This window comes from Phaenicophaeus curvirostris, chromosome 19 (genome assembly GCF_032191515.1).
Source record: "Phaenicophaeus curvirostris isolate KB17595 chromosome 19, BPBGC_Pcur_1.0, whole genome shotgun sequence".
NCBI classification, from domain to species: Eukaryota; Metazoa; Chordata; class Aves; order Cuculiformes; family Cuculidae; genus Phaenicophaeus; species Phaenicophaeus curvirostris.
In genome coordinates, this window is record NC_091410.1 from 5,365,457 (window position 1) to 5,377,091 (window position 11,635).

The following is an 11,635-nucleotide window of genomic DNA, read 5'->3' on the forward strand; positions in this document are numbered from 1 at the left end:
AAGATCCATCAGATCCATCCCCTAGGACTGCGGGTTTGCATTTAGTGGCAGCACTTTAGAAATTCCCTAATGCACATTCAATCCCCTGACCACATGTTCCTGCCTGCTAACAGTGCTGCTGTGCATCTTTCCAGCTGAATGTGGAGCCCTGAGGGAGAATGACTTGGCCAGTTGATCTAGTTGGAAAAATTTCTGGGAGTGTGTTGGGCTTTTTTTTTCTCCAGAGAGCTTAATGTGCAGATCCAGTTTTCAAAGAGTAGTGAAAATGAAACAAATAAAAAATAAACAAGACATAAAAAAAAATTAGAAAGAAATAAATCCATAACAGAACAAGACAGTATTAAAAGATGGGAATAAGTGAAGGAAGGGATTTGCGATGGCTTGGAAGAGGAAAAGAGGCCTCTCAAACATCCATGATGCCAAAGAACCACTCGGAGATGGAGACTTCCAGGTGGCAAGAGGTGAATACCATCCTGGCTGCAAGAGATTTGTGTTTGAGTTGCATGCAGTTACCTGCCCTATGCTGTCTCTCTAGCTGCTAAGGATGTGACTGAAAACAAATCAGGCAGCCGTGTGCCCCAAGCCCCAGGGCAGGCACACACCCTCCGGCAGGACTTGCCATGAGCAGAGCGTGGCTGCTGGGACCGAGTCCTGGCCTTGCCTCCCTGGCAATTTGACAGCTCCCTCCTAGCTCCTGCCTCCTGGGCTCTGAGGTCCCACCAAATCGCTCATCAGCCTTCACCAGAGTCATTCCCAGAGGAGGGGACAAGGCTGCAGAGAGCTCTGGAGGTTGCCCATGCCAGGAGGGTCAGCCCGTCATTTGTCTCCCTTCGTCCTCAGTGTCCAAAGCTCAAAATAGCGGTGCTCTCGCAAGACTCCTGCGCGGGGTCACGCCTGTTTGTGCAGATGATACGCTGCCACTAATAGTGCTCAAGACATTCCTGGGCGGGTAGGTTGCCTTCTATATCTCAGTGCAACGTGCTGCCATGTAGGAGCTGGACAACTGTGCTCTGTCCTAAGACGGAGACGCTATTCTTGCCATCAAGAGATTTGCTCTGGCACAGCTCCCTTCCCAGCTGACAGCTTAAAAATCAGAAACAGCCCCAAAAGTGCTGTCCCTGAAGAGTATAAATCAAGAGTGGGCCCTGTGGAGTCTGTGCGATGTCGCTGTGCCAGCCCAGCTCCTGGGTGCTCACTGTGCCCTGCTGGGCCGTGTGGTCCCATGGGGAGCAGAGCAGCTGCCCAGGTGCTTCCAGCGGTGACCTGGGGCTCAGGTTGGGGTGGGTGGGGCTGTCACTTCTCTTGGACACCAATAAATTAAAGCAATGCCTGTAGACATGAAATCCCATTTTTTGCTGAACAGCAAGAGGCCCCAGTCCATGAATCCCTTCCCTGGTGAGGAAGGCAGAGTCAGGGCTTGCTCCAGAAGCAGCAGCATTGCAGAAAGCCACGTCTCCTCTATCAGCCAAGTGAAGCAGGAGCAGCCCATGAACACGTTCAGACCAAATACAGAGCTGAGGGGCCCCAGTGCATTCAGTGTGAGCTGAGCAGCTGAACTTGCCTTCAAGTAACTCTTGTTGCAGCAACAATTAATAATCTGGTAAGTGATAGAGGGTGAAAGTAAAAGCAGTCACAGCACTGAGGAAGGGTTGAAAGTGTGTTGGGGCGTTCAGAGGAAGGATGAAAGTGAGTTGAGTTTGTGTGAGGAAAAGGGATGAGTGACAAGATGGTAGAGGATGTGGGGGTGGAAGAAATGAAAATTCAGCATCAGGTTTGAGGAAGAAAGGTCAGGAGAAACCTGAGGGGACACTGCTGGGAAACGTTATAATGAGAACCTACCTCATAGCCCACCTCAAGAAGCTTTGTAAGGGGTAAATTATTTCTTCAAAATGAAAGTTAATGTATTTAATCTTTAAAGTAAAGTGGTGCATTGCTTCATTCCTATTGCACGTGGTTCAGCACTCCTGACTTCACACCATGCTGTGCAGAGCTGGCTGTGCTGCAGAGAAGAAAGGAACCCCAGGCAGCACTTCCCAACCTCAGGAGCAAAGCTGTATTGGGAGGAGGCAGTGAAAAACCAAACCTTCTTGGAGGGTTGAAGGCTTCAGGGACTACTCACAGTCCCTGGCTGGAGTCTGGAAGCCCCCAGTCATGGCCAGAGCTCCCCAGGGAAAGAAGCCTGGCTTGGGGGCCACCAGCCCAGGGAGCTGCTGCTCTCTCTGGCAGGGGTGAGTGGTTGGGGAAGGTGCAGAGTGGCCCACCCCACAGGGACCTAAGTCATCACTCCGTGTGAGCCCAGCCTCTGGCGACCACCCATGCCTGTGTTTTGTGAAGAATCTTCCAAGAAAATAAGCAACCAACCCAGAAGCGGAGGAGGAGATGGGAGCAGAAAGGAAGCATCTCTGAGTAGTGCTCCTGTCCATCCTGGGAGGAATGGGTAGATAAGTACAGAAAGGAACAAATTAGTGGTTCTGAGCAGGGGGAGGATGCGTGTAAGAGGAGCAGAGGCCGTGAAAAGGTCCCCACTGACAGGCCCTTCTATAAAGCCTGCTGGATTATCAGGATCAAAGTGGGACAGTGATATGAGGAAGATGAATTACTCCACGCTTTATGGAGAATGAGGGTCATTTTACACTGACACTCTATCTGTGGAGTGAGGTTTCCTGTCACCCAATAAGGGTTTGTGCGAAGGCCTTGAGGAAAACATCAGTACATAGTGGCCATAAACGAACATCTCTGACAGAAAGTTTAAAATAGATGCGGCTGAAAGGCTCTTATAGAGCTGCTGTCCCATATGGATGGAAGAGTAGGGAACTCCCAAGCTCAAACACAGCATTCTGGTAATAATAGAGCAAATAGTTGAAAATATTCCCCTTCAGAAACTCTTTGTCGGTGAATCAAACAGTTCATCCTGTAAACTCCTGTCAGGAGCCCCAGGAGAAGAGGAATTATCTGAGCCTTGCTGTTGGGGTCTCACAGCTGTTAGGGTCTCCACTCCCTCGCCAGCAGTACAGCCCCAGTGTCGGCACGGTGCTGCTGGGAGAAGTGCACGCAAAGGCGTTGGGATCAAAGCCCAGAGAGGTAAAGTCCCAGCTCAACTAAAATTCTGAGGCAGACAGCAGTGTGGGATCGTGGGGGGAGTCTGCTGAGAGAGCCTGTGAGGCACCCTGCAAGCTGCTGTCCACCTGGAGGCACTTCTGAGGGAGCAGCAGGCACTTTGAGGGACCCGAGGGACTGATTTGGAAGGTAGGCAACGTACACCTGTGTTGCTCAGCAAAGCAGTGATGGAGCGAAGCTGGCACTGCATCTTGAGCTGCAGCAGATTTGGAACACGTTTTCTCGGGCTACAGTTCTGACTGAGATGTAAAACACCCTGGCTGCTGGCTGCCTGGTGGCACATCGCTGTTGTTGTCTACTGCTTGACCTGTTCTGTTTACACAACTGATTTGTCCTTCAGGAGGAGCAGACACTTTGCACCCTTCCCTTGGCATCTCAGATGGATGTAGAGAGCAATTAAGGAAACGCTTAGGCTGCCCACCAAAGAAGTCTATTTGACAACATAAATAATGAGGTAGTTGACAACTTTCCTGAAGCTGTAAGAATGTTTTTGCAACATAAAATGTTAATTCAGAAACATCACTAGGAAATTCTGCTGCGATGTACCCTGTTGGTCACTTCACTGCAGTGACTCTGGCACTGAGCAAATCTGACGGTAATCCCATGGGCTGTCTTAAACTTGAAAAGTCTACTGCTTAAAGTGGACATTTATACAAATTGCATACCAATATATTTCCACGTGCGGCACCGAAATCTCCCCAGAAGTGGCATTTGTGCATCTGTCACAGATGAGTATCAGCCTAGGAAAATATCACCTCATTGCTTTCTTTTTTAGGGTGCAGTTGTTGCTAGTGCTAATATTATGCACCTAATCCAGATTTTCTTTCCCTCCCCTCCCCCTTTTGCCACTTGCTCTCTTTTTTCTTTGTCTTATCCGAAGGCGTCTTAGCCTGCCCACCCCGTTCTCCTGCTCTGTAACAGGAGCCTCTCAGCTGCTTTAGTGGGTGATAGAAAGGGCATCCTGAATGTCACCTCCTCGGCCAGCTCTTCTGACGGCGTTTTGCTGGGAACATGAGGAGTCTGAGTAACGGCACAACTCTGATACTCAGTGAAGAGCTGCTCAGTCCCAAATAAAGGTTTGCGGCTTTACCTGTCTCTGCACTGCTCTGTTAGCTGGGCTAAAATACCCCTTTATGTCCCTGTCACTTGGGACAAGAGAGCAGCAGCCACCTCTGTACAACCTCCTTTCAGGTAGTTGCAGAGAGCAATGAGGTCTCCCCTCAGCCTCCTCTTCTCCAGGCTAAACACCCCCAGCTCTCTCAGCCGCTCCTCATAAGGCCTGTCCTCCAGCCCCCTCACCAGCTTCGTTGCTCTTCTCTGGACTCGCTCCAGAGCCTCAACATCCTTCTTGTGGTGAGGGGCCCAGAACTGAACACAGGATTCGAGGTGCAGTCTCACCAGGGCCGAGTCCAGAGGGAGAATAACCTCCCTGGACCTGGTCACACCATTTCTGATACAGTCCAGGATGCTGTTGGCTTTCTTGGCCACCTGGGCCACTGCTGGCTCACGTTCAGTCACTGTCAACCAACACCCCCAGGTCTTTCTCCTCCAGGCAGCTTTCCAGCCACTCTTCCCCAAGCTTGTAGCGCTGCATGAGGCTGTTGTGTCTCAAGTGTAGGACTCAGCACTTAGCCTTGTTCAGAAGCAGGGGATAATAATCACACAATGATCACAGTGATATGGCTTTGCCTATGCCAGATTACCACTGGGGTAGCAGATACTGCTAAATAGCTGCTCCCAGACAGCACAATCCCACCTTTCCTCATCTGTTCCACCAGCTGCAAGCCTGGGAAGTCAGCAATCTTCCTACACTTACCTGTTCATGCTCAGCCACTTCCACATCCCTCTGCTGGAACAGGTTGGTCCAAACCTGGCATCAAAATTGCTATAAACCCTTTTTGCTCAAGTGCTGTTTATCAGGTAACAGGTGACTGTATTTAATTAGGATGCATCCTAGTGCTATAGCACCTGTCCCAGGGAGTTTTGACCACCAAAAGAAAAGAAAGCAAAGCAGTGTTTGTTCTGAACAGGTTTGCTGTGCACTCAGTTTCTTTCCTACTAGGCAGGATGTTCTTCCTTTGGAGATTTTTGCTAATTTCTCTGAAAAGAAGTAACAGATGCAGCAGCTGGAGAAAAATCTCTCCTCAACACCAGGTCTATTTGGTTGTCATGAGAGGAACCTAACTTTAGAAGTTGCTTGTCACCAAGTTTGCCACCTGTGTGACATTGTATTTAGAGACCGTTGGTAAGACATCAAATATTGATGTGTAAATAAATAATGAAAAGATGTATATGATTTCTGTGTCATGGAGTATTTACAGAGTTTTATGGAAGTCTGGAGACCAGTCATCCTGCAAGCTAATTAGGTAGAAGCAGGGCAGAGTAATCACTGGTAATTAACACCACATGCAGGGTTGGATTCATTTCACCTCAGCTCTGATGTGTGCTCAGAGGAACAGCACATCTGTACAGATATTCCTGGTCTCTCCCGAGGGCCTGAGCACCTCCTAGTCCCTGGTCAGGGCATCAGGGACACCAATCACCTGAGGAAGAGGTGCGGTGACCTGTCCCAGGCACAGGAGACACTGTGTAAGTACCTGAGCCTGTTCTCCAGGCCATTGATCCAGCAGGAGGTCTCCTGCCCGAGCAGGAGCTGAGCAGCTCTGAGCTCTCTCCAGCCTCCTACGGATCGGATTGCTAGCAGGGTGTACAAGCGGATCCCTCTTAAAAGGGACATCTGCAGTATCCCGTGAGCATTACAGGCTCCATGTGGAGGACAAGTAGGTCACTGAGACCTGAGAAGGCTAATGGCTTCTTAGGCTTCGTATAGAGATAGCAGGAACATGCTTGTGCTTCCGCCTCCTCTTACGGGCAGTGACACAGAAAATGCATCACTGTTTTCAGTGCCCTCACCCATATGTGCTTTGTTTGGTTCTGCTCCAGTTATGTGATGTTTTTCACCCACTTGAGGTGTTTTTCATGTAGAAGGCTTCACTACATGGGTGGGATGTCATGGTGGGTGGGATGTCATGGTGGGTGGGTAGCTGTGGAGGCAATGATGAAAAATGTCTCAGGTGTGAGAATACATTTTTCTTTGACCTCCCTCGGTGCATCCATTCACAGAATCATGGAATAGTTTGGGTTAGAAGGGACCTTTAAAGATCGTTTTGTGCAACTCCTCTGCCATGGGCAGAGGCATCGTGTAACCTTATTTCATTCAGTGTTATGTTATGGTCAGAAATAACACCCAGTGGTGATGTTAGCTCCTGTTCACTGGCCTGTGTATATATTTTCTGACAAATGGTGACTCAGAATGAAAAAAGGTTTGTACCAGATCCCTAAATTCCTGCAACAGGAATTGCTTGGATAATGGAGAAATGCTTACCAGCACACAATTACCACCATGAATGGGTCCAGCCTGTGGTAACAAGAGGACCCTCCTGTACTCTTCCTGCTCCTCACGTGGTGGAACTTCTTTCTGCTGTGATGGCTGTTCTGCTGAGCTAAAAAAATGCCTTCTCACTCCTTGTCTCTCAGCTAACCCCAGGGATTGGGAGAAGAAAATACACATCTTAAGGGCTGGCAGAAAGGGAGGCAGCTTCCTGATCTCTGTCTCAAAAGGGCCTGATCAGTTTACAGCCTGTACCCAGTGATGGCTTTCAGTCTGCCTCTTCTCTTTTATCTGTGCTGTGGTTTGCTTCTGATCCCAGTGAAGTCCAGCCCTGCAAAGACAGAAACAGGATTGACAGAAAAATTAATGGCTGGCAAGAAACACATTTTTCTTTTCACATTGAGGCACTTAAACTTCTTTCACCAAATCCCTTCCTGGACAGGTTTCTCCTTGGCTGCACTAGGATTCGGGAAACAGGGCAGACTTTTCCCTGATGTAATTTACTGGGACCTACAGAGTTAAACTACAGCGTCACCTGAATCATCTGCTTCAGATTAGAGACTGCTTCTTCCTAAGAAGCCACTATGCCTGTGCCCTGTAAGTGATACCTGGGTGGGATAGATGAGCTTTATAAATTAAAACAAATCCCAAGCAGGTGCTCCATAGATTAGAATTCTTTTCAGGGATGCTTATGCCAGCTGACCAAACACTTCACTCTTCGTCTTATGAGCTTTAAGCCATACACTAAAACACTGAATGCTGGGTTGTTCTCCCAAGCTTTTTTGCACTTTCTCCTCCCTCCTCTTCTAGCCTCCACAAATTTACCCCAATTACCAGGTGCCTTTCCCTGTAGACATGCACTAAGAGTTCATACAGATGGTTTGAGTTAGAAGGGACCTTTAAGATCATTTAGTCCCAACTGCCCTGCCATGGGCAGTGACACTTGCCACTGGATCAGGCTGCTTAAAACCCCAACCAGCCTAGCCTTGAACACTTTCAGGGTTCCAGTGCCTCACCACCCTCATACTGTAGAAATTCTTCCTTGTGTTTAATATAAATCTACCCTCTTTCAGCTTAAAACTGTTACCCCTTGTCCTATTGCTATATTCCCTGATAAAGATTCCTTCCCCATATTTTCTGTAGGCCCCCACGTTACCTGTGCTCACACCTACTGTTATAGATGCCGTTGCCTTAGCTCATAATTTCCTTCAAAAGATACTGTAAAAACATCTACTGAAAACATTGAATGAGAAGATTTTGTTTTTCCTTTTTTCATGTAGTTAATGCAAAAGGGGGGGAAAAAAGGGAATGGATCTGAATTTAGAGTTTTCAAGTGAAAGTAGTCAATGTTTCAACATCTTTTTCTTGTTCTGATTGTTTTAAAAAGGTTTTTTAATGCTGGCCTTTCCCAATTAATTGCTATAAAATTCAATATTGCTGTTCCACTTAAATGGCACTGGACTATTTAATGCTGAACACGTTCAGGCCCTTTCATCCCTGCTGGTCTAAGCCACCAGGATTATTTTTGTATTACTGCACAGCTGACAGAAAAGTAAGCAGACACACTTGGTGTCCTCTATAAATGCTGCTCCATGGTGGAGGTAATATTGTTTAATGTAAAGTATGTAAGTTTTAGTTATACTCAGTATGCAAATTGTTCTTAGCATGAGGGCTGTGTCTCCACATCCAACGTTGAGGAGAATGTTGCTAGACTTCGGTAATGGTTCAGACTCTTGATTGATGAATATCAAGTGCCTTTCAGGGATTTCACTCCAAGATGCCAAGCAAAGCCCACATACCCGTGGGTCACATTATGCTAACTTCGGTGTTTATACTCGTACTGAGGTACTAATACCGAGCCATTAACGTAGACGTAGGTCAATGCTTCTGATGAGCACAGAAATTCAAATTAGGGGGATCCACAAATTCAAATTAGGGATCCACAGTAACAACAGCTTCTTCTCCTCTGAATTTAAAACAGCATATACATTCACATGTGGATTTGCATATGCCCACAGAAACCCTTGGCCAAAGGAGGACCTCTTCCAACAGCTGATGCAGGGTTAGGTGGGACAGTGTGTCCTGCAGCCTTCTACACCCCGAGCAATCATGCAGCATTCTCAGTCTTCCTTGCAGGGTGTGACTGTTGGCAGTTTTCTGAGTTCTCCTATGTAAATCCTGTGTCCTTCCTCTGTTTTCCCTCCTAAGGAGATGACCACAGACATAGCTTGCCTGGGCTGTCAGAGCCCAAGGTCTGCAGTCTTAGACCCCAAGGATAAGAGATTGACAGAAAGTTTCTTCCTAGTTGACTCTGGGGACAGGGCGCCTGCTCCTTCCCATTTCAGTGGAATAGCTCTACAGCTGCCATTTCCTTGTGTCAAGGAACGTGATGATTCTTTCTGGTGATAGGAAAGCTGCCAATCCACAGTTTCAAGGTAATTATATTAGCTCTTTTACTTAATGGGGTGACAAACTCCTACTTCTCAGCCTTCAAGATGCCTGTTTCCACATGGCTGAACAGCTGGAAAGGAGCTTTGCAAAAAAAGGACCTGGGAGTCGTGGTGGACACCAAGCTGAACATGAGCTCTTGCTGCAAAGAAGGTGGGCAGTGTCCTGGGCTGCACTGGGAAGAGTGTTGCCAGCAGGCTGAGGAAGGTGACCCTTCCCCTTCCCTCAGTGCTCGTGAGGCCACACCTGGAGTGCTAGGTCCAGTTCCAGGCTCTCCAGTATATTAGAGAAATAGAGCTACTGGAGAGGGTCCAGCAAAGGGCCACTAGGATGCCTGAGGGCCTGGAGCATCTCTCCTACGAGGAAAGGCTGAAAGAGCAGGGACTGTCCAGCTTGGAGAAGAGAAGGCTTGGGAGATCTCAACAATGTAAAAACCTGAGGGGAGGATGCACAGAGGATGGAGCCAGGCTCTTGTCAGTGGTGCCCACTGGCAGAAAAAGAGGCAACAGGCACAAACTGGCCCACAGGAGGTTCCCTCTGAACACCAGCAAACACTTTTTCAATGTAAAGGTGAGGGAGCACTGGCACAGGTTTCCAGGAGCTAGTGTGGAGTCCCCATCCCTTCAGATATTCACAAGCCAGCTGGATAAAAGCTTCTCCTGCATTGCTATGTCCTGCTTCACAACCCTTTTCCGTGATCTGGACCAATTTTAAAAAAAAAGTCTATAGGTTACTAACACGGGCTTATTGGGATCTGCTGACACTAGGTCGAATCCCCAAAGCACTGCTGAGTGACTGACCAGACCTAGAGACTCTTCAACTTACTGGCCACTTCCCTTTCAGTCTAGCCCTTCCCTCAGCCAACTGCATGCCCAGAGCTGCCTGGCTGTGTGCTTTATGCCCACTGCACAGCTGGGTCTGCATCCTAGACAGCACAATAGCAAAAACCCAGAATAGCTCTACAGAGAAGACTGGGAAGTTAAGGATTTTTAGTCCCCAGCCTGAGGAGAGAAGCTCTCCAGCTCTCACACCGTGGGAGAGGTCTCAGCCATCTTTGCTCTTCTTGCCTGCTCTTCTAAACCCCGAGTGCTGAGCTGCCAAGGCCTTTCTGTCCCCTCCTCAGTCAGGACCGGTAGCCACTGGGCTAATGGCACCCCAGGACCCTGGGCACTCAGCTGCAAAAGCTCCTCAGAGCAACGCCTGCTGGCCCTGGGCAGTTGTGTTCTGGGTCCTGCTGGTGGGAGGTGTCCCTGCCAGGGCGGCTTGGTGCCAGCTTCCCAGGGAGGCAGGATTCAGATGTGCCCCTGCACCCACTATTTCCTACTGGGTGTCTCTGGGCTCTTCCTGGGCAGGATGTTTCTATCAGCTCCCCTGTGCCCTGCACATGGATCCCAGCAGGGAGCTCTGGATTTGGGCTCCACAAAGAGGGCATTACAGTGCTGCAGCCCTCCTTGGAATGGGCTTTACAGGCACAGGACATTGCCTGATGCTGGATGTTACGTCAGATCCATGCACTATTTTTCTAACTGCCCACATGTTCTCCATTGAGCAATTTTAATAACCAAAATGCCAGTGACTGGGGGAAGACTATGTTTAAATCTGACAGAATGTAAAACAGCAGGCATGACAGTGCCCTCTTCCTAAAATGAGATAATTCTCTCTCCAGGACTACAAGAAAATCCCCCTTCCCACTGCTCTAACAGCATCGTAAACGCCTGCCTGCCAGCTCAAATCTCTGGTAAAGGTGTCACTGTGGTTTTTTGAACTGTGCAAACGTGTAAGCATGCAAGGTACTTGTGATGAAATGAAAGTGGTGGACTGAGGATGTTATTGCATATGGAGCATCTGGGGCTGCATGCTGAGGTGATTTGTTTCTGGATATGTCCAATTATTTGTATAGGTATGGCTGACTAGAGGATAATTCTATCAGTTGTAGGTAGGAAAAAAACCTGTGGGTCATTCCTAGCTCAAGAGTATTCTTTCCTAGGGTTATAGGTGTAGGAACACCTGGGTAAGCTAAGAAGTTGCCAGAAAAAGAAGACAGCATCTCTTGCTCACTGGCACTGACCTGCAGATCAGATGTCTCAACAGGTATAAACCTGCCCACAGAACTAGGTGGTGGCACTGGGTCACAACAGCCGTTCTTAGAGAATCTCCCACTTGATTGCAATGTGAAGTGTGCACAGAGAGGCACACATGCACATGCCTGTCTCTGTGTGTGTGTGTGCCCACGCTCTCTTCCTGATATCCCTGAAGCTGCCTCACATCTCTGTCAGAGGCATCAGTTTAAAAGCCCAGGTACAACCCAGCCTCTCACTCCTGCGGTGTTTGACTGACCATCCTGCTGTGCCTGTAGCCCTCGGAAACGGTTACACACCTGCACTTCTGCTTTCAGGATTTCACCATTACAAATGCCAAAAGCTTTTAATAATGCTGATTTATCTTTTAACATCCTGGTTTATCTATTGTACAGCTGGGATATCTGCGGCGCAGACATACCAAGCAATCCACCCTGGGTCATACAGTGAGTCGGTGGGAAAGCCAGCAATAGAATCCATAAGTCCTGCATCCAAGTTCTCTAAGTGCCTTGACTAGTCCAGATTCCCTCCTTAACACCCTTGTCAAATTGTTTTTAGGAGATGTATTCATATAGTCAGTAAGACATCAAAATCTTCTAAT